General features: G+C 38.4%; 1 long non-coding RNA gene across 3 annotated transcripts in view; it reads right to left on the reverse strand.

Annotated features, from left to right (window-relative positions):
* Nucleotides 1-19,848: 19,848 nt before the first annotated feature.
* The window catches only part of LOC137848292 (uncharacterized), a 48,910-nt gene continuing 46,253 nt past the window's right edge, over nucleotides 19,849-22,505 (reverse strand). For all 3 annotated transcript variants that reach the window (XR_011091254.1, XR_011091255.1, XR_011091253.1), the window contains one exon: nucleotides 19,849-20,107. This is a non-coding gene — a long non-coding RNA (uncharacterized lncRNA). The remainder of the gene's footprint in view (nucleotides 20,108-22,505) is intronic.

The raw sequence follows: 22,505 nt of genomic DNA on the forward strand, positions 1-22,505 counted from the left end.
GTTTCCCTTGGGGGACTCGATTTCTTCAGACCCCTCTGATGTCTGTCTGAACATTTTTTCAGTCCTGCTTTCCTAGAGAGTGAGACTGAGATACCATCCCATTGCTGACCTCTCTCTCAGTGTCTTTTCTGAGCTCTCCTTAATGTGCTCAACTTTCCTTCTCCCTTTAAACCTGCTACCAGGTTCCACAGGAAATTAACACATAATCTGAAAGTGAGATGGTACTTCTGTTCTGCTATATGAACTACTCAGTTCTCCTGGAAGTGTCTCTCCTTGAATCATTGTTTTGGCTTCTACCCATTTTAGTATAGTCTTTTTGCTTAAAATCAGCTACCCATGTCATGCAGTCTCATCATCAGATCAAATTGTTGCAGGATAGATCCAACTCTTTTGCAGCTGTCACTGCACTGCATTTAAGGTTGTCCTGGATTTTCAAGTTGCCCAAAGTGCTCCCAGTGCTGGGGAGATTGGAGGTAACTGTGGGTCACCTGATCCCCATCACTGCAAAACCTCTAATGCATGGGAGGCATGGAAGCCATGTGAGAAGAGGGCAATCCCATCTCTGTCTATGCTCATAGGTGCTTTTGGCTAGGGAGTTGCTGGATTTGCCTGACAGAGGCTCCACATCCCCAGATCCAACCAGCAGCTAGGATGAACATGCATTCCCAGTAGATACACAAACACACATACACAGTAGGCAAATCCGTATGCATATGCATATATATACATATATAAATGTATACATATGAACACCAATGTAGATTACCATAATCAGAGCACTATCGCAAGCACAAGCTGTATCAACAGCCTCATCCTCCTCCCATCTCTCACTGAGCAGGACGGATGTCTGCTAGTGGGTGGGACAAAGACATTCAGCCTACCCAGTATCTGCCTTTGGACCCCAGCATTTTACTTTTTAACCAGCCCCTTATTTTCTTGTCTCTCCCCAAACTTATCTTCAATCCCACACCTATGTTTTTTCTCCAAAATATTCCATAATAAACCCTGCACAATTCCCTAACCCTACTCCTCTGCACCCTATGCCAGGGTGCACCTATGCACAGTCTGCTACCTATGCCAGGTAGTGACTCCACAGATCTGAGAGGTGCTGCAAAGAGCCATTACTAGTGACCCCTTGAGAGGGGGTAACTCTTTCCATGGGGCTATGCCCAAGGGGACAGCCCAAGGTGACCAGAGCAGAAGCTTCTGGTAGAAGATTGTTTCTCTGTCTGGGTTATTAAATTCCCCCCACCTGCCACGTTGCCTCTGGGCTATGGATGTGGATGTGGATATAGATATGGATGTATTTAGGTATGTGGAGATGGGCCTTTTGCCACATAACCTAATATCATCTTAGGTGTAAGTTTTGCTTAGAGAATAATACATATTCCAATGAAACTATTCAGAACATTTCTTCTGGCTTGCAGAAAAGGAAATCTTTCATATACTGAGATTATCTTGTATAGCAAGTTTCAGGCTAAAGGGAATTTTTGCATTCAGTTAAGTGTGTAATAGAAGCTTCAGCTAGACAAAATATCATAAATGTAATCGTAATGCTGGAGGACCATTAACCAAGAGTGGCATGGTTTGTCTGCTGTAATTTTATGCTGTTTATCAGTGTGCTGGAGTGGGAGTATAACACTAAGCTAAAGTAATTGAATAAACAAAATGTAATCAAATCACTGTTCTACAATTACAGTTTTCTACAATATTAGTGATGCATTTCAAAGTACAATGCTTTTAAATTTTTTGTATCTTATAGACAATAAAATAAAGCATATGGAAGTACAAAATGTATTAAATTGGGGAAACTGTATTGAGGAGAGGAGAGGAGAGGAGAGGAGAGGAGAGGAGAGGAGAGGAGAGGAGAGGAGAGGAGAGGAGAGGAGAGGAGAGGAGAGGAGAGGAGAGGAGAGGAGAGGAGAGGAGAGGAGAGGAGAGGAGAGGAGAGGAGAGGAGAGGAGAGGAGAGGAGAGGAGAGGAGAGGAGAGGAGAGGAGAGGAGAGGAGAGGAGAGGAGAGGAGAGGAGAGGAGAGGAGAGGAGAGGAGAGGAGAGGAGAGGAGAGGAGAGGAGAGGAGAGGAGAGGAGAGGAGAGGAGAGGAGAGGAGAGGAGAGGAGAGGAGAGGAGAGGAGAGGAGAGGAGAGGAGAGGAGAGGAGAGGGAGATTTAAAAGAAACAAACAGTCTAGGAAGAAATTGACATGATGTTTGGTTAAACTTCACTTATTTGACATAGCCATTTGATAGTCTAAAAAATATGCATATACTTTTGAATTTGTTTGGGGTGGAGGGGTTAACTCCTTTGGAATTTGAAAGGCAATTCTCAATCATGAAATATAAAAGAAAAAGAAAGAGAAGAATTGGAACTGAGATGTAGAAAAGCCTAAACCCTTAAGTACATCTGGCTGGCACTGTGAATAAATAAATAAATAAATAAATTCATGTGCATCATGATCAAATTCACATGCATCACTGTGCTATGCTGAGCTCCATGGCATGATGGAAGACGTTTGTGCTTTACAAGGCTCTTTGCTGCACACCAGGGTGCTGATGAAGAGAAACCCACAGTAAACAGATAGGGAATGTTGACAGCTCCTATAAGCACCATTCACATGCTGTGTAGAAAAACAAACAAACAAACAAACAAAAAAAAAAAAAAAACACTCTTAGTTTCTTTCACCTTTGAATAGTGGAGTCTTCTTTTTCTAAATAATAGAAACAAAGCAGCAACTCAAATGCAAGCAACGGGCTTTTTTCCAGCACACTGGCCAGAGCCAAGCCAGTAAGCGATATTGTTTGTGCCTCTGTGAGAGCAGACTTAAGAAAGGGGGAGGGGGGAGGGAGGAAAAAAAAAAAAAAAAAACTGCTGGGCAACAGCAGCTGGGAGAGAGGGGTGAGAGCCAGCCCTGCAGCTCCCATGGGCTGTGCAGCAGGAGAGCAGGAGGTGCTGCAGGCAGGCAGCAGCAGTTCCCCTGCGGGCTGTGCAGGGAGAGGCCCCTGGTGGAGCAGGCTGTCCCCCTGCAGCCCATGGGTCCCACATGGAGCAGATCTGCAGCCCCCCAATGGGTGGAGGAGCCCCCGGTGGAGCAGGTGGATGTGGCCTGGAGGAGGCTGCAGCCCATGGAGAGCCCCTGCAGGAGCAGGCCCCGGGCCGGAGCTGCAGCCCATGGAGAGGAGCCCACGCAGGAGCAGGGGGTCTGGGGGGAGCTGCCACCCTTCGGAGACCTGTGCTGGAGCAGTTTGCTCCCATGGTATGGAACCATGTGGGAGCAGTGCTTGAAGAGCTGCTGCCTGTGGGCAGCCCCCGCAGGCTCAGTTTGGGAAGGACAGCATCCCGTGGGAGGGACCCCACGTGGAGCAGGGGCAGGGATTGACCATGAAGGAGCAGCAGAGATGAAGTGCTTTAGAATGCTCACAGTCCTCCATTCCCTGTGGTGCTTGGGGAGAAGTTGGAAGAGGGTGTATGGGGGTGAAGGTGTTTTTAGTTTGTTTCTCTCTTCTCTAGTTTGTTGGTAATAAATTTGGGGATCTTATCAATGTTTACAAATACCTTAGGTGTGGGAGACAAATGGATTTGGCCAACCTCCTTTTAGTGGTTTGTAGGGACAGGACAAGGGGCAATGGCCACAAGAGGGAGCAGAGGAAGTTGGTCGCCAACATGCGAAAGAACTTCTTAACGGTGAGGGTGATGGAGCACTGGAACAGGCTGCCCAGGGAGGTTGTGGTAGTCTCCTTCTCTGGAGATATTCAAGGCCTGTCTGGACACCTACCTTGGCAGCCTGTTCCTAGGAGCCTGCTTTGGGAGGGGGGTTGGACTCAATGATCTCTTGAGGTCCCTTCCAGCCCCTACAATTCTATGATTCTGTGATTAATTTCATTAACTTACCTATACTGAGTCTATTTTGCCCATAATTATAATTTGGGGCTCTAACCTTGAGCCCTTTCCATCATATTTTCTCTCCGTTTCCACTTTAGGGAGGAAGTGAGAGAGCAGTTGTGGTGGCACTCAGCTGCCCAGCTGAGTAAAGGCACCACATTAGGTTGCTCAGGTACCTTTTACTCTGTCATTTTCTTTATAGACTAGGTTGAAGTGTTATTTGTATGTGTGTGTATTTATGCAGCATATGACTAAAACATGCGGCAGCTCTATCATTGTCCTAGATGTACTGCTATGATGAGATCTGATTTTATTGAATTAATTCTGTCATTTTTTGAGAACATAAGAAATATCTGACTGTCTATCAATCAATCTATATATCTATCTATGTATCTAATCACAAATTCAAACTGACATTAGAAACTAGTTCCCAGTTCAGCTAAAATGAACAGGAAGTATGGTGTATTCTAACACTAACCCAATTTAAGTATTAGATTTTATTACTGCTTTTTGTCATATTGAGTTAGTACAAAATTACAATTAGCTCTTTGTTCTCTGTAATAGGAAAAGTCCTGATGTGATTATACCTTCAGCCTGTGTTAGTGAAAACATATAATTTCAGAAATCTGATTAACTTGTTTTATACGACAGAAAACTGCTAATGTGGAAAATCCAAAAGTTAATATGATTAGACTGCCAAGAAACATTCAGTTTAGCCTTCCGATAATCCACACACACACACACAAGGGTTGGGGCGGGGGGAAGGAGGAGGAAGAAAACACTGTAGATCCTGCAATCCTGCTGCTTCTATGGAAAGATTTAACAATCTGCAAGAAGCATGAATATATTTGACATGTATATTCATGATGTTAAGGGTTTACCTCTTATTCTTCTCAAATTATATGCTTTTTATGTAGGCATTTGTGGGGTTTTAGTTTTGATTGTTGTTGTCGTCATTGTTGTAACAAATGTAGTCATAACAGTTTGTGAACAGAGTCTCTTTTCTAGCACTGTCTTGTCAAAAAAAAAAAAAAAAAAAAAAAAAAGAGATCTTAGAAGGAAAATAAAGAAGAAAATTCACAAAAGTAGAAAAGAGATGCAAAGGTTCCCTCCAGTGCTTCAAATAAAAAATCAGAATTGGCTTAAGTCATGATGGACTCAGCTGCTCCAGAGAAAATTTTCAAAAAGTAGAAAAATTATAATGCAGTTTATATCCATGCTCAGAACCTCTGGAAACAGCATACTTTCTCTCAAATCTTCAATATGCACTTCCTTATCAGCAAGTTCAAATGTTTGAGCATTTGACTGTCAATTTAAATTTATGTAAATATATACAACAATATATAAATATATAAATATATATATATAACATAAATGTATGAATATATATATGCATCTTCAGGCTCATGAAAACTTTGATGAATCAACAGTTATAAATATCTGTATGTTTGTTAATTTCTGTTTATGTTACATGACCCAGAACCAGCTACACTTTTAGAGAGACTTGTCATGTTCATGCAGCACCCTCTGCTCCAACCTATGGCTTTATTCATCCTTCCTCCATATATTCTTTCTATCAGTATCATCTGATTTTCTCTTGTCTTTTGCAATCGTAATGCCTTCATTTCTTAGCAAAACAGAAAACAACAGTCTGTGTTTGGTAAACTAGATGGTCTTTGACATCAGACTTCCCATCAGATACTACAGCAGAGGAAAGACCTCCTGCTTATGAAGAATTCCCAATACTGTGTCCCAAAATTTTGAAAACACATTCAGATTTGTAGTCTAATATTCTCTGTACATCTTCAGTAATCTACAGCTTGTTTTACAGAAAAGTGGTTAAGTAGTTTTCACATTTTGTATTTTAATATTTGCTTTTTGCTTCCTGTATGTATCATTGCTCACTTGTCTGTATTGAGTTTCATATTATTGATTTCAAAGTACTTTGGAAATTTATCAAGATCACATTGAATCCAAGCATCTAATTCAAAATGCTTGAAAATCTTCACAGTGTTAACAGTACAGGCACACACCTTTATACGTCATCTAAATCATTAACAAGACTTTCCATGATTTGCTAAATATTTCTTGCTATGTCAACAATAGGACTAACTACAGCTATCTATATCTATAGGACTGTTACAGCCATACCAAGATATTCTGTCTTTGAAGATTTTGCTGTAACTGACTGTTTTCCCTGAAAAACAAACAAACAAAAACAATAAAAGCTCAAACAAATAAACAAAATTAGCACAAGCAGAGTAATAATGAGTGATTAAAGGATTATCATAAATAGTATTTACAACTGGTGGCAAGAAAGTTACTTACTGGTATGACCTTTGTGCTTACGTATGCCTATTTCATTTGCTTTACTTTGCCTTGTGCCCTAAGGTGATACTTAAACTAGAGTTGAGGAGACATATAGCTATATTAATGTAACAATTATCTCTTTAACTCTTGTTGACTACTGTGTATTTTTATTTACAGATATTTTTTTTTCATTCTTCTGAGGTCTTTCTCCTAGCCACATCCAGTTGCGAACTACAATCTCAAGAGTGCTGATGTGTCTTTTGCAATACAATGCTATACCAAGAGATAAACAGGTTTCCATCATCAGCCATTCCTAGTCTATTATTTTGGAACAAGATCAAATTTAGCTACCTGGTATTCTAAGTTATTTCTAAAGCCAGGTGTCTAGGTATATTGTATGTATATTCAAATGTACTACAAATGTAACAATCCTTTTTTTTTTTTCCTGCAGTCATATTATTACCTTCTAAATGTGAAATACTCTCAAAAGTGGGTTATAGTGCTAAATTGTATCAGTTTGAAAAGATGAAGTTCAGCTAAACTGATGAGGAAAGCAGTAAGATAAAAACTGTTTCTCTTGTTTGAAAATCAAAAGTCAATGCTGTATATGTCATATTGATATATTTTCAAAGAGCAGTTTAATGAGAAAAGTATATACATATAAAGGGTACATATATATATATATCATTGCAAATTTACATGCTGATTACAAAAAAAAAAAAAAAAAAGCATGAGTTTACTGAGTTTTGTATTTACAAACTCAACAGTTTGCCATATCATCTAGGGCTGAGATATACCTATGACCATGGGTATGATGAGAGGCATAAAATAGGCGTGTATTGGATTGTAAAAAAAAAAAAAAAAAAGGATTGCATTAAGCGTAGAAAAATCTGCTGAAAGACAGTGATCATGTTCTCGAAGTCTGCAGCCAGGTCTCTGTTGCCATTGCAGCTCTAAATGCAATACTGAATTGATGGGACAAATATTACCCTTTTACTGCATTCCATTGACATACTCTTTGATTATTTTTCAGGATGAATAAAGCTTTCGAAATCAAGGATGCAGAGTTTCACACTTTGGCCACTTATTTGTTTACATAACACATCACATTTCAATGAAGTAGGGGAGGTATTAGTTACCATGAAAAAGGATAACACTAAGCCACAAAACAAAGATATTAGATAAAGTATGAAGCATGCAAAAGTATTAGACAAAATGACACTTCCAGTAGAACAATTTTGTTTTGCAGTCAAATAGAAAAGTCATTCTAAAATAAAACTGATTACATATTGGCAATTAAATAACTAACACAAGATATTTGGGAACTTCCAGACTTTATTCTACTGATTGCTCTTCTCTGACAGACAGTGGCATGAAGAAACATACTAGACACACTGCTTCCTTTCAAGTATGCTTAATCTGTGCCCTCGTTCTTCTCCATTTTTCACTTCTACACTTGTGAAAATACCATGCCACCTTATCATGAGACAGGGAGAAGAGGAAATGCAACCAGGAGTAAATGAACTGTCTTCTGCTTGGAGTTTTTTATTGACCACAGTGCTCAGGAGATCTACAGTGCCTGTAGTGCAATCAATAATAGCCTTTGAAGGAGTTTGAGAAAAGGGTCTCTGCTGACTGATAGAGAAACTTCTAAAATATACAGAAGTACAGCTATGACTTGCCACATGCACTTCAGTGCTCCACCAGGCTGTGTACATGGATTGGCTTGTACCTATTTCAGGGCACTATCACTCTTCACCAGATTGGGTATAGGACTGCATGCAGCACAGTCAGACAGAGAAAGGCTAAATATTCAGTTTAAAAAAAAAAAATATATATATATGTATATATATATATAATATATATATATATATATACATATAAATATATATATATATGCTGTTTGAAAAATCATTAAGTACAACAAATAGAAATTCCTAAGGAAAACAGTGAAAAACAACAGTAAGAAAGATCTGATGGAAATGACTGAAATAAAGCTGAGGACTAAGTCTTGTGCTAATACAGAATCACAGAATCATTTAGGTTGGAAGAGACCTCCAAGATCACCTAGTCCAACCTCTGACCTAATACTAACAAGTCCTCCACTAAACCATATCACTGAGCTCTATGTCTAAACATCTTTTAAAGATCTCCAGGAATGGTGACTCAACCACTTCTCTGGGCAGCGCATTCCAATGCCTAACAGCCCTTTCGGCAAAGAAGTTCTTCCTAATATCCAACCTAAACCTCTCCTGGTGCAAATTTAGCCCATTTCCCCTCGTCCTTTCACTGGCCACATGTGAAAATAGACCAGTCCCCACCTCACTACAGCCTTCTTTAAGGTACCTGTTGAGAGCAATAAGATCACCCCTGAGCCTCCTCTTCTCCCAGCAACCCCAGCTCCTTCAGCTGCTCCTCGTAAGACTTGTTCTCCAGACCCCTCAGCAGCTTTGTTGCCCTACTCTGGACATGATTGAGCATCTCGATGTCCTCCCTGTAGTGAGGGGCCCAAAACTGAACATAGTATTCGAGGTGCGGCCTCACCAGAACCAAGTACAAGGGGACAAAGAAAGATAGGTGATGTTCACTAGAAGACAGTCCCTATAACCTTTCCATCTTAGAACTGTAGAACTGTAGAATATTTGGGGTTAGAAGGGACCTTAAAGATCATTTAGTTTCAAAACCCCTGCCACAGGCAGGGACACCTCCCACTAGATCAGGTTTCTCAAAGCTCCATTCAACCTAGCCCTTGAACACTTCCAGGGATGGTGCATTCATTGCTTCACTGGGCAACCTGTTCTAGTGCTTCACCACCCCCAGAATAAAGAGTTTCTTCCTTATATCTAATCTGAATCTACTGTCTTTTAGCTTAAAGCCATTACTCCTTGTCCTATCACTACACTCCCTGACACAGAGTCCCTCCTCAGCTTTCCCGTAGGCCCTCTTTAAGTACTGGAACACTGCAATGATGTCTCCTTGGAGCCTTCTCTTCTCCAGGCTGTACAACTCCAACTCCCGCAGTCTGTCTTCATCAGAGATATGGTCCAGCCTTCTGATCATCCTCATGGCCCTCCTCTGGATTTGTTCATACATTTGTTCATGTCCATGTCTTTCTTGTGCTGTGTTCTCATGAGAGCAGAGCAGAGGGGGAGAATCATCTCCCTCATCCTGCTGGCCATGCTGATTTTCAGGATACAGTTAGCTTTCTGGGCTGCAAGGGCGCACATTGCCGGCTCATGTTGAACCTCTTATCAACCAAAACCTCCAAGAGTTGCTCTCAATTTAGCTCTCAAAATCTTACCAAGTTTCTGGTTTTAACTATCACCTTCATACATATTTTAGCCTTATAACTGAATATAGAAATATCTTCAACTTTTCAGAAAGTCTTCAGAAACCCAATTATTGCAAAGATAATTCTCTGATGTTTACATCACAGTATCCTTTATTAAGTCCTTGAATTCTGTGCATCTACAATAATTGACCTCAGAAAGGGTCCTTGGGAGCTCTGAACATTTTTTCTGTAAATTTTAGGCAATTAACTCCAAACACAGAATTGAAAACAGAGAATTAATATCAAACAATGTGATTTATATTTAGTGTTTTTAATTAGATTCATGAATGACCTAAATATTTTGAGCCTGTGGTGTTGCTATAATATGAAGTTCCAGAGATTTTACTTCTCAGTTACAGTTGGCTGTCAAGAAAATTTTAAAGATATTTTAGCTATCTTTATTATACTTTTTAATTGCAATATTGGGTACATTTGCTTAGACCTAAAATTTTCCAAATGGATCTTCCAGCTGCATTTTGCTAGCTGAAGAGAGAAGTAGTGAAGGAAGCAGACTTTTGTTTAGTCCTCGGAGAGACTCTGTAATGTCATGTAAAATCCCTCTGCTGTCTCTTATCAAGACTACCATCCTAACATGACTGTGTCATTTCTGCTGGGTAACTGCTGTTTCAAGTCAGAAGAAGGAGGCATATTTCTCTCTACTATGGGATTAAAGTAGAGGTATGTCACAATAAATTCACCTTTTGGATGTTATTTCTCTGCCAAAATTGGTGGTCATAGGGAGTTCATTTGGTGTCAAGCAGAAGGAAATTGTGACTTATCTTGTATTTCTTTCAGATTGATCTTTCTGTTTCCCTGACCACAACCATGGAAAAAAGTACAGAAAGCAAGAACTTAAAGCAGGGGAGAATGTTTGCATCCAAGTTACTTATTTAATAAACAGCTCATGATTTTCCTGTTTCTGCTGTTTTGCCAGTGCAGACTTGTGACTGCTGTACTCTTTCTGTTGCCAAAACAGAAAAAATTCCAAGGGAGATGATGTTCAGTGGACTACTTAATCCTCTACCACCTGCTTTACTTCATCACGGTAAATGGCAAGAACACCATTCTTTACCAGGAATAACGTCCATGAATTTTTCCACACTGGTTCTGTTAAGCCAAAGGAATGGGAAGGGGATAAAACTTTGGTCTGAATGTACAAAACCTCTATGTAGAAGTGGATCAAATGTTGGCATGCTGTTTGTTTTTCTAAAATTGCTGAGGGACTTATTTTGATATGCTGACAATAAGTATTGATCAGGGCAGAACTGCTAAAATTGCTACTTGGACACTAAAATACAGGTTTAAATTTCTTATACAGGCAGTCAAATTTTTAAAGGCTGTTAATATGCTCCTGATCATTTAATGGATAGTTAAATTGTTGACATTTTTGACATTGTTGACAGAGGTTATTAGAATAGCTACATGACTTAGAAACAAACTTAAAGAATAAAATCTCTTCTCTATCACAGAGAGTTCTCTAAAGGTCTGTGTGGTATATATTGTAAACATTCTCACTGTTGCATGCAAACTATGCACTATTTTGGATAATGTGCATACAGCTTACCCTCTCATTCACCACAAAATGCTCCTGAGGTGCATGTTCCCTAAATACAGTCAGAATGGACAAAGATACAACTTTCTTCTACAGAAATCCTTCATTGTTTCAGTGAGGTTCATAGCAAAGATCATCGGGACCATCACTGTTCAGAATCACATCAAAAATTTCTTCTCCCAGATTTCTGCCTGTAACCACACAATTAGGTGACCTCAGTGCCCTTGAAACCCTGGGATTTTTCCTTGGTTATACAACCCACCTTCCGGCAACTCATAGTCCCAACTCTTCAGATTAGCCAAGTGTTGTGGTTTAACCCGGCCGGCAGCTAAACACCACAAAGCCATCCGCTCACCCTCCCCCTCCCTCTCTTGGATGGGGGAAAGAAACAGGAAAGTGAATCCTGTGAGTTGAGATAAAGACGGTTTAAGACATAAAAATAGTAACAACAATAATAATAATTACAATAATGATGATAATAGTACTACTATTAATAATGTGTACGAAATAAGTGATGCACAATGCAACTGCTCACCAACCACTGACCAATGCCCAGCCTAACCCTGAGCACTCCAGCCCCCCCACCCAGGCTAGCCACCCCTATACATTGTATAGCATGACATCAGATGGCATCAGAATACTCCTTTGGCCAGTTTGGGTCAGCTGTCCTGGGTCTGTCCCCTCCCGGTTCTTGTTGCACCCCCAGCCTGCCCACTGGCAGGACAGAGCAAGAAGCTGAAATGTCCTTAGCTTGGTTTAAGTACTGATCTGCAACAATTAAAACATCAGCTTGTTATCAGCATTCTTCTCATCCTAATCCAAAACATAGCACTCTACCAGCTACTAGGAGGAAAATTAACTCTGTCTTAACTGAAACCAGGACACCAAGCCAAATCAGCTTCATAGTAAAATAAACTGTAATCGTATTATTTTGTTACAACAGCAATATGCATTTTATGCGATTTTAGGTGGATAAAGACTTCTTCCAAACTCTTTGCTACAGCTTTCTACAGCTGCAAGCGTAGCCAGCACTGCCAATCTCAGGCAGTTTAATTTGCCAATAAATCTTTGATTTAAACACTCAGAAATTTAAGAATAGGTGCAAAATTTTTGTAAGTATGTCTGGTTCATTTTAGACATAGATACACACATATACAAACATTTTTGCATCTATGTGTATATCCACGAAAGCTGAAACTAAATACATATAAATACACATATCAGAGACAGGTCTTTAGTGTTTCAGATAACTGTGTTTCAGTTTCTTTTTCCACTTCAATAAAAATCAATCTGAATAAACAGAGAGTAGTAATGCCACGAGCTTTGGCAATATATTTTTGTATAGACAGAAAAAAATGTGCAGATGCTTTGGAGTTTACTACATTCTCCTGGAAATTGTTTTCTTTAGTTTTATAGGAAGAGTTATCATCAACAACCTGACTTGATTTAGGTACTCTACCAATGAGTTATAATTTGTGACAATGCTCTATGGTGATCAAAACAATATGAACTGTTACACAGATGACGTATGGCTGATCAAGCTTGAAATCATCCTTGTTTTCAGATGGACTGCTTCTAATTTACAGCCTTGGCTCTTCAGTTTCTTGTGGTTGTGAGCAGCTCTTGTGAAAGCAAGGCAGAGAGCCTGCCTAGGGCAGTATCATGATGTCATGTTAGGACTTGAGAACTTTGGCCCACAAAAGGTGTGAAGGTACTGCCAGCACAGTTGTCATTTCTGAGTGTTGGTCAGTACCAGAGTTCACAAGGTATTTTGTTTTCCAGCCCAGTCTTATGAAGTAGTATCTTTTAAACTTAAATAGCTGATTATCTACACCACCTTTAAAACTATGAATGACCTCTTCTGCTGGTATCCTCACTCAGCATGCAATAAGAAAGATCTGAAATAAGAAAGTTCTGAAAGTCCTATACTTTCCATAGCATGGTCAGATCTTTTGAGAAAATTTGTTGCATTGCACCTTCAGACCAGAGCAAAATGGTATCTACCTAGACAGAGAACATGCACTGTGCTGCACATGTATACTGACAGGTCCTCACAGCTCCATTAGGTTACATGGCTACTTTGAAGCTTAAGTATAGGCCAGAACCTGTTGCTCTAGCATAGTGCTCCTTAATGCTGACATGTAATTAACATTTTTTTAATGTTACCTATCAGACACCTGTAGTTATGACTGAATATAAATAGATAGAGGTCCCAAAGTGTATTTTTAGATATCTCAGTGTTTACATATGTTGTATTTCACAATCTGTACTCTGAGTTAAGTTTTCGATTTTTCACAGCAAGGACTTTTTACTGTCTAAGATTTTACAAAAGGCTTGAAGTAATAGAAATGAAAATGAAGGCTTCTCTTCAAATCTTAACAACAACAAAACCGTTTACTTGTAAAGATGGCAAGTTTTGAAAAATAAATATTTATTTTAAGTTGCACAAACATAATCAGATTGAGTGCTTGTGATATGTGTAAGTACAATAACTTTGAACACCAGGACTCTGCAGAGAGTTTTTATTATTTGATACATTTGGGATATCCTGTTTCAGTTGTTGCTTTTGTGCTAGGTGTCCTGCAGCAGAATTATGACAAACACAGGTGAATTAGTTACTTTTCTCTTTTCTGAGCTTGAGCAGACATGCTGGAGACTGCTTTAATTTTCTTCTGTGTGTTGTGCAAAATATAATTCTTTCCCTGATGCTTTCAATAATGGCTCAAAAGGCAATTAAATATACTTCTGTTTCACATCTCTGAGATTTTCCACAATGATGGTTGCTACAGAGACCACAGCTGTGACTTGATATAGGCATTGCAAGGAAATCTTAATAGAACTGGCTTCCTGAGAAGTGTGATCACTCTGGAATATTTTCTCATGCTGGAGATAGAGTTGTAGCTTGTTGAAGGAACAGTATTTTTAGATACAACATTCAGCCATCACCTAGTCCATACAGACACTTGCAATTTTTAATGTACCATAGACATTATATTACCTTGAAGTCTCTGCAAATTAGAAATGGATTTGAGGCTACACAGCAATACAATCTCCCTTGTGAAACAGTCAAATGTAGTATGTTGAATTTGGTATTTCAAACATTGCCAGGGTGGATATTTTTTCAAGTTATAAAGGGAGGAATCACAAGTTGAAATTCAATATTAACACCAGATTTTTCTAGCTGTCCAGGAGAAGCCATAGTGGATAATGTTTGAAGACACATTGACAACTCTGGATGGCCTTGACATTTTTAAAATGCAAAGTAAAATTTTAAGTACAATTTTGCTCTCACACAGACTACACAAGCTGACTTTGACAATATATATATATATATATATTTATTTTTTTTTTCAGGTGATGAAAAGTATTGTTTTACAGTTATCATCCTTAAACCAGGACATTTTTAAATAAGAGTAAAAGGTCATGAACATTTACCTTGCAGATTCTAAGACATTCTTCTTTACTGCCAAGTATTTTCAAATGTTAAGATTCTTAATTTAAACTTTTTAATATACTAAATTCTTCTGCCTTCTATACCTCATCTCTGAAATAAGATTTAAAAAAAAAAAAAAAAAAAAAAAAAATCATTCTTAAACCTTGATGGGAAAGAAGAACTTTTGCCCTTCAAAATGCAGTGCAGGTAGATGAATTCACTTAACAAAATTGTTCTATTCTTCATCCAAAAGGTAAACCTGTGTAAATGAAACCCTCAGTGAGACCTTACATCTCATCTCAAATGTGCATTTCAGAGATTCATGTCCTTTGCTTTATTGGTGTTCCTTGATTCTGTCAGCTCATCCATCAGTTTCAATATCACTGAAATGGCACAGTAAACTTTGTGCTGCTTCTGTTCTCTCACTGCTAAGGATTTTAGTTCTTTAATAATAAGTTTTTCTTCATATTTCAGAACATTGATGATCCTACATTTGCTGTCTGAGACTTACAATGGAGCCTTAAAATACTTCCAAGATCTTGGAGTTTTTTTCTGCTTCCTTTACATGAGTGTATAAGGTTACTTTAACTCATGTCTGGATAATACAAATTGTTTTTCACATTCTCATGTTTAATCTGTGATTGTTGGTCGAGTTTTACAAAATCACAAAATAGTTGAGTTTGGAAGGGACCTCTCAAGGTCATCCCTCCCAACCTCCCTGGCTGAGTATGATTTCTAGATTTTGAATCCATGCTGCCTACCCCAATCACTTTCTTATCCTTGATACACCCTTCACCAAACCTGGAAATGGATTCAAGAATGAGTTAATTCCCCACCTTGCGAGGTATCAAGAACTTGCCTATCCTGTAGTTCTCTGAGTCTTCCTTTCTTGAGCATAAGAGTGGCATTGACTTTCCTTCAATCCTCAGGCATCTGACCAGCAGGTTCTTGCTCAGCCATCCAAGATTTCTGCCCATCCTGCTTGCTTTCTTACATATGGGGATGGAGAATTCTTGTGCTCTAAGAAAAGTATCCCTTAAAGAGTTGCCAGCTCTGTTCAGCTCCTCTGTCCCCAAGGACAGTGTTCCAGGCGATCTCATCCACTAGGCCTTTAAATAGCTCAAAGTTTGCTCTTCCGAAGTTCAGGGTCCTGACTGCTCTTCATCAGGTCCATACTCCTTGAGATCACAAACTCAACGAGGGTATGGTCACTACAGCCCAGACTGCCTCCAATCTTAACCTCTTTCATGAGTTCATCTGCATTGGTGAGCACCAAGTCCAGTGACACTTCTCCTCTATCTGATTTGTCATAGCACGTGGACAGGGAAGTTATCCCCAACACACTCTAGGAGTTTCCTGGATTGCTCACAGCCTGGTGCGTAGCTTTTCCAGCAGACATCCAGGTGGCTGAAGTCCCCATCAGGATGAGAGTGTGCGAGCATGACGTTTCTTGTAGTTGAAGCCAGAAGGCCTCATCAACAGGCTTCCCTTGATCAGGTGTCCTGTAGTAGACCCCAACCACAAGGTGTCTGGTCTAGGCCTTAGCTTTTACCCACAAGCTCTCAACCTGTCCATGGCTGTTTCTCAGAGACAACTCTTCTCAGTCAATCCATTCCTAACATAGAGGGCAACAGCCCTGCCTCTCCTTCCCTGCCTGTCTCTTCTGAAGAGCTTTTAACCCTCTATTCCAGTGTTCCAGTTATGGGATCCAACCCACCATGTTTCTGTGATAGCAATCAGATCATCTTTTCCTGCTTGTGCTGTGGTTTCCAGCTTCTCCTGCTTGTTTCTCATGGTTGCATCACCTTTTCAGAACCCTTCCTAATTCCTTTGGGGCAATTCTCAAATATTCCCTGTTGCTTCTCACAGAGACAATGTCCCTAGGTTCATTTCCATCACTCAGAGGTACATTCCATTTCCCCACTGAATCTAGCTTAAATCCCTGCTAATGGGTCTGGCCAGCTTGCTGCCCAGAACCCCTGCTCCACCTACCCAGGTGCACCCTATCCTATGTCAGCATAAACAGTCTCTCAAAAGTATATCTGAAATCATAGACCTTGACCATGGCACCAACCCCACAGCCAATTGTTCACTTTCCGTGTTTGTTTCCTTTTTCTTGGGTCCCAGTCACCAACTGGGAAGGTGGAGGAGAACACTACTTATGCTCCTCATCCCTCCAACATCTTTCTGAGGGACAAAAAGTCCTTTTTGATATTTCATAGTCTCTTTGTTGCAGCTTCATTTGACCCTACATAGAAGATCAGGAATGGATGGTAGTCTTCTGACCCACCTGGGTTGGTAACTTCTTCGTAGTGCCACAAATGTGAACCCCGAGAAGGCAACAAACCTCTCTGGAGAGATTATCTGGACAGCAAATCAGTGCCTCTGTGCCTCTCAGGTAGCAGTCTTCAATTACTAACACCCTTCATGCTTTTTTTTTTTGGAACTGGTTCTGATGCCAGCCAGTTGACTGGGCATACTTTGTATGGTTGTTCTTTCATAGGTCTTTACCATTACTCACACTGTTTCCTGTTTCCAGCCCTAGATTATTGTATGTGTCGTGTACAGGCCCTTCAGGGGGAATTCAGGGGGAATGGAGAGACTTATATACGGGTGTTATACCATCTCTGTATTCTTCTCCAACATCTCCTACACATCAGTGATGAGGATTTCATTAAATGCCTATGACCTTAAGGACCTGAGCACTGGAGTACAGTTTTCTGTTTTCCTGATCAGAAACAAACATTCTCATTTATTTGTCCACTTCAACCTTGAAATCCGGTATTCCAAGAGGTAATGAGATGGCAATAAGAAAACTTTTTGAGAAGATGGTTCTAGAGCATTAACACATGTGTTGCCTGGAGCCCTCTCACTCCTGATCTTTTTCACTCTATTGAAGGTAAAGTGTTATAAGTTCTGAAGGCCTTTTATAAGATTATGTGAATAAAGTTAAAGGTATAGCCAAAAATTTCCAAATTATTTATTAATGAGAGAGTCTTTGCTGAGATGCATAAAGCTAAATCATATAACGATATAGGCTTCTGTCTTTACTAATTTAATTGCCTTGTCTGCATTCCATCATTTCACTTCTCATTAGATTTGCTGTATGCTACAAATATTATAGTCATTTTTCTGTTTAAATTCATGTACAATATTCACGCTTCTCTGAACTCTGTATTTTCCCAGAATGCCCTGATTTTCCAAATGGAATCTAGGGTCCTACAATGTTTTACATAGCATTTACCATATCAGTGCAAATTTCTCGTCTATTTTACGAGAAGTGCAAGAAGTTGATGCCCTGTCTTACAGAGCAGAATTTTTGCAGATTTTTTATTACTGATATTTCTGGAAGCGCACATAGTGGTTTCTCTTTGTAATTTAACTAGAAAAAAATATGTGACTGAAGTTAGAAATATTACATTACAATTTCTGCTTTGTTGAAAAAGGATTTTTGTAGTTTTAAAACTGATTCTCTTCTCACAAAACAGAGGGAAAAGATGGATGCCATACCAGGGTCTGTTTTTTCATACTACTGATAATATCCTTTCCTTCATTATAAATGATACAGATTCACTCACACAATACTCAGTGGATTCTGAGGAGTTCTTCCCTTATCTCTCATTTCTTCAATTAGTGGAATACCTGGTAAGGGTGCCGGGCTTCTTATTTTTTAACTAATTCTTCTGAATTAGGACAAGTTTTGGTTTTAGTTTTGTTTAGTTGTTTGCTTGGTTGTTTTGGCGCATACATATGAATGTCTTCCTTCTAGTAATTTCCTTCAACAATTGGTATGAACATTTCTAATAAGTTTTAAAATGCTTAAAAGAACCTTTTTTTTTTTTTTTTTTCAGAAAGCCCAGTGAAATTAAGATTTTTCAAAATGTCAATGGTAATAATTATTCAATTTTCTCTTCCTTCTTTCCTAGGAATTTTAACACAGTATGGAACCCCAGAAGTTCAAAAGCACTTCATAAATAGTTGGCTCTCTACATAACATGCAAAAGAAGAACACTATTATCTGAAAGTAGTCTGCCACTTATTAATGCATGTATTATTACAATTAATATTATTAAATATGGATAGCAGACTTCATCTTCAATCTCATCTAGACTGTACATACATACATATTTCTATGCCAGTATTATCATTATTTATTTAATTATTTAATTATTTAATTATTTAATTTTATTATTATTATTATTATTAATTATTTAATAATTATTTAAAACAGTGTTTGGAGTAGATTTCTTTTGATATAATTGAACAAGTTTGAAATGAAAGCTTTAGTTTAATGAGTTCTTGAGATAGGCCAAAATTTTGTCTGTTCAGGCTTGTTCAAAAAAAAAAAGGATGTACCAAGGTTCTCCTGTAGAAGAAAATTAAAAATTAAACTAATATATATATATGTATGCAATAGAAAATTACAATGAACTAATTAATAAAAAATTACTAATGAACTAATGAAAGTCTCAATGAAAAGAGAACAAGTTCAGGCTTGAAAGTAGAATCACAGAATCATCTAGGTTGGAAGAGACCTCCAAGATCATCTAGTCCAACCTCTGACCTAACACTAACTCCACTAAAACATATCACTAAGCTCTACATCTAAACGTCTTTTAATACTTGCATTTAATATCAAAACTTAAGGTTACATTACAATTTTCCAGTTCAAGTTGACAATTGCCTTAACCTCATTTGTGGAATAGCTTTATGGCACAAATAAAACCTAAGAATGACTGTCAGATAAGGAAAAAAATATATTTTAATTTATTTAAAAATGTTTTTATTTATTTATTTATTTATTATTATTTATTTATTTATTTATTTTTAAAAATATCTATTCTTTGTAGCCTGTGATAGAAAATAATGGAGAATAGTTTGAGCTTGCCTTTGAAAAAACAGCAAGACTTGAAGATTATATCTAGCGAGATTTCAAAGAGTAGTGGAAGACATGGTAAAATCTTCAGGGCATAGTAAACTAAAGTTTACTTTATATTTGCTTGTCTTAAGCTAACTGAGTTCAATGGCATACAAATGAAATACCAATGTTATCAGGCCCTCTAGATCATTCAGGGTACTTCTGTTTCTCTGTCAAAGCATAATTATGCAATTTTTCCCGTAAAACACTATGTCTACATTGCAGTAATTTAGCATTAATAGACATCTTGTTTTCCCTATCACTTTCATAATACATAAAGTTGATAAATGGAGCTCCCAACAACCTCAATGCCATTTGTCAAATTATTCTTGGACCGGGGACAGATCTCTGATTCCGAAGCTGATGCTGCACCTCCAGATAAGATTCGTATTACATCAATATGTGTTTTCAGGGAAAGACATACAGGTAGAACTATTGCTGTCTTTTATTTTATATCTAATGCAAGCATAAATATTGTCTATATTTAAAACAATGCAATTTACCAAAGTCTGTGATAAAGTAAATTTCTAAAATCTGCGGAGTTTTGGAAATTATTTCAAGATGGCTCTGTGGAGATACACACTTGCACAGAGCTCTGTAAGAAATAGGAGGCTGGAGCTGCTCTAATATTTCTTCAGTTGCATCTTCCTCAGCCACAGCTCAATGACACTGGCAGTCCTCTGGCCCTGTGAAAGAAAAGGAGATTTTTAGTTTCCTATTACTTATAAAAACTACAGCCTTGTTTAATAAAAGATACACCATGGAAATATGGTTATTGAAAACAACAGCTACAACTCTCTTTATACTTCTCTTTACACTTCCAGAAAGCTTTCAGAGACTCTTTCTTGCCACCCCTGAACAATTATTAACCTCAGCTTAGTGACACTTCTCCTTTCTTCCTTCGTAAGTAAGGAAGAAAGTAAATTAGAGTAAGTAAGGAAGTAAGTAAATTAGAGTTATCAGAGATCATTAGAAATAAAAGTAGTTAGGGACAACAAAAATTGTAACAACCAAAGAGAAACAGATTCAATCACATATAAGAAGAAACAGCTCCTTGAATCCTTTTCTCTGTTTGGTTGTTGTTGTTCTTGTTTTGTTGTTTTTATTTTCTTCATTTTCTTCCAAAGCTAAGAGTCTACTTGGAAACAAACTGGAAAAATCAGATGTCTGGCAAGGTGGACACAGAGGGAGTGGAAGGCACTGCTGTTTCCTGCTGGCCACTCTGTGCCTTGATCCCATGGACATGAAGAGTGTCAGGGTTAGACTTCCTCTGTTGAAAGCCCAACTGTTGACCCATGTGTATAATAAAAAAATGTAATGTGTGTAAACATTTTGGTGCCATCAACACCAAATACATTTCCTTCTAGTACCACAGTGCTTCATAAATGCAGTTTCTTTGTGTGACGTAGTGAGAAAGTGTTTCAGCCAGTTTAGTTAGAATCACAGAATCACAGAATCACAGAATTTCTAGGTTGGAAGAGACCTCAGGATCATCGAGTCCAACCTCTAACCTAACACTAACAGTCCCCACTAAACCATATCCCTAAGCTCTACATCTAAACGTCTTTTGAAGACTTCCAGGGATGGTGACTCCACCACCTCCCTGGGCAGCCTGTTCCAATGCCTCACAACCCTTTCAGTAAAGAAGCTCTTCCTAACATCTAACCTAAAACTCCCCTGGCGCAACTTTAGCCCATTCCCCCTCGTCCTGTCACCAGGCACGTGGGAGAACAGGCCAACCCCCACCTCTCTACAGCCTCCTTTAAGGTATCTGTAGAGAGCGATAAGGTCGCCCCTGAGCCTCCTCTTCTCCAGGCTGAACAAGCCCAGCTCCTTCAGCCGCTCCTCGTAGGACTTGTTCTCCAGGCCCCTCACCAGCTTCGTCGCCCTTCTCTGGACCCGCTCAAGCACTTCCATGTCCTTCTTGTAGCGAGGGGCCCAAAACTGAGAACTTAAGACATGACCACTGAAAATGTTATGTTAGCTTTTTACTTAGCACAACAAACCTGAATTACTCTTACCTAAGCTGGTAAGTTTTAGTATAGTTATAATTTCACGTAATTCTTTCCTTTTCATTTAGTGTAAAGAAAAGCATAAGGATTTTCAGATTTAATTGCTTCTAAATCCTGAGTAACTCAGATATACCTTGAGATTTGCTCTTCTTTCAGTATTTTTCTCCTGTAATTGCTCAGTAAGCAGTAATGTTTAGTCACATAGGAACAATATCATAAAAACAATCACAGCAGCAAGCACAATCTCTTATTAAATTTCATAAAACTTTTAGTCTCCTACGTGTTTTCCTGTAGAGGTTACACAACACAGTCTAGAAGCAATCCTAGCATACAGCTCTATGTTTGTTTTTTTTGTTTGGTTTGGTTTTGTAATTATTACCTCATTCTGCTTTAAAAAAATAAACTAATAAATAAAAATAAGAAATAGTAGTATAATATAAATAATAATAATAATAACAAAATAATAATAAAAAAAGATTTTACTCTTTGCAACTTTAGTCTTTGTCTTGAAAAACACACAGACTCTGAAAAGCACAGATAATTCACAAGATTTGCAAGGTTGTTCTCTGATTCTGTTCATTGCTTCTGAGAATACAAGTCTGAGACTTAGAAATTAGGAGTAGGTTCATTTGGAAACAAAGCAATTTACAAAGTGGTAAGAATTAATCCAAAGGCTTCTCATTAGGGTTTTAAGAGGTTGCTGTTTCAAAGTTTCTAATGCTTCAAATCATCCATGCTTATAGACATGCTTAAAATATTCATGGTCTATAGATCTCTGATGGGAAAATACACATCAAGAATCTGGCATCAGTGTGTGAATTTTTTTATTTATTTATCTGAAAAAAATATGATTCAATGTTCTCTAAGGTGTGGATTTGTGAATTAATACTGCCAAATTTAATTGTTATTAGAACTGGTAAGAAATACTTATCCTTGTATCATGTAAAACATTGCATTTCTGGCAAGTATATTAATACAGCTAATTCTTATCATGCATAGTGAATAGATTTTTTTTTTCATTGATTTTGAAAATTATATTTTCAGTCTACAATTTGTTAACTAGACAAAAATG

The sequence above is a fragment of the Anas acuta genome, chromosome Z, assembly GCF_963932015.1.
Source record: "Anas acuta chromosome Z, bAnaAcu1.1, whole genome shotgun sequence".
Taxonomy (NCBI): domain Eukaryota; kingdom Metazoa; phylum Chordata; class Aves; order Anseriformes; family Anatidae; genus Anas; species Anas acuta.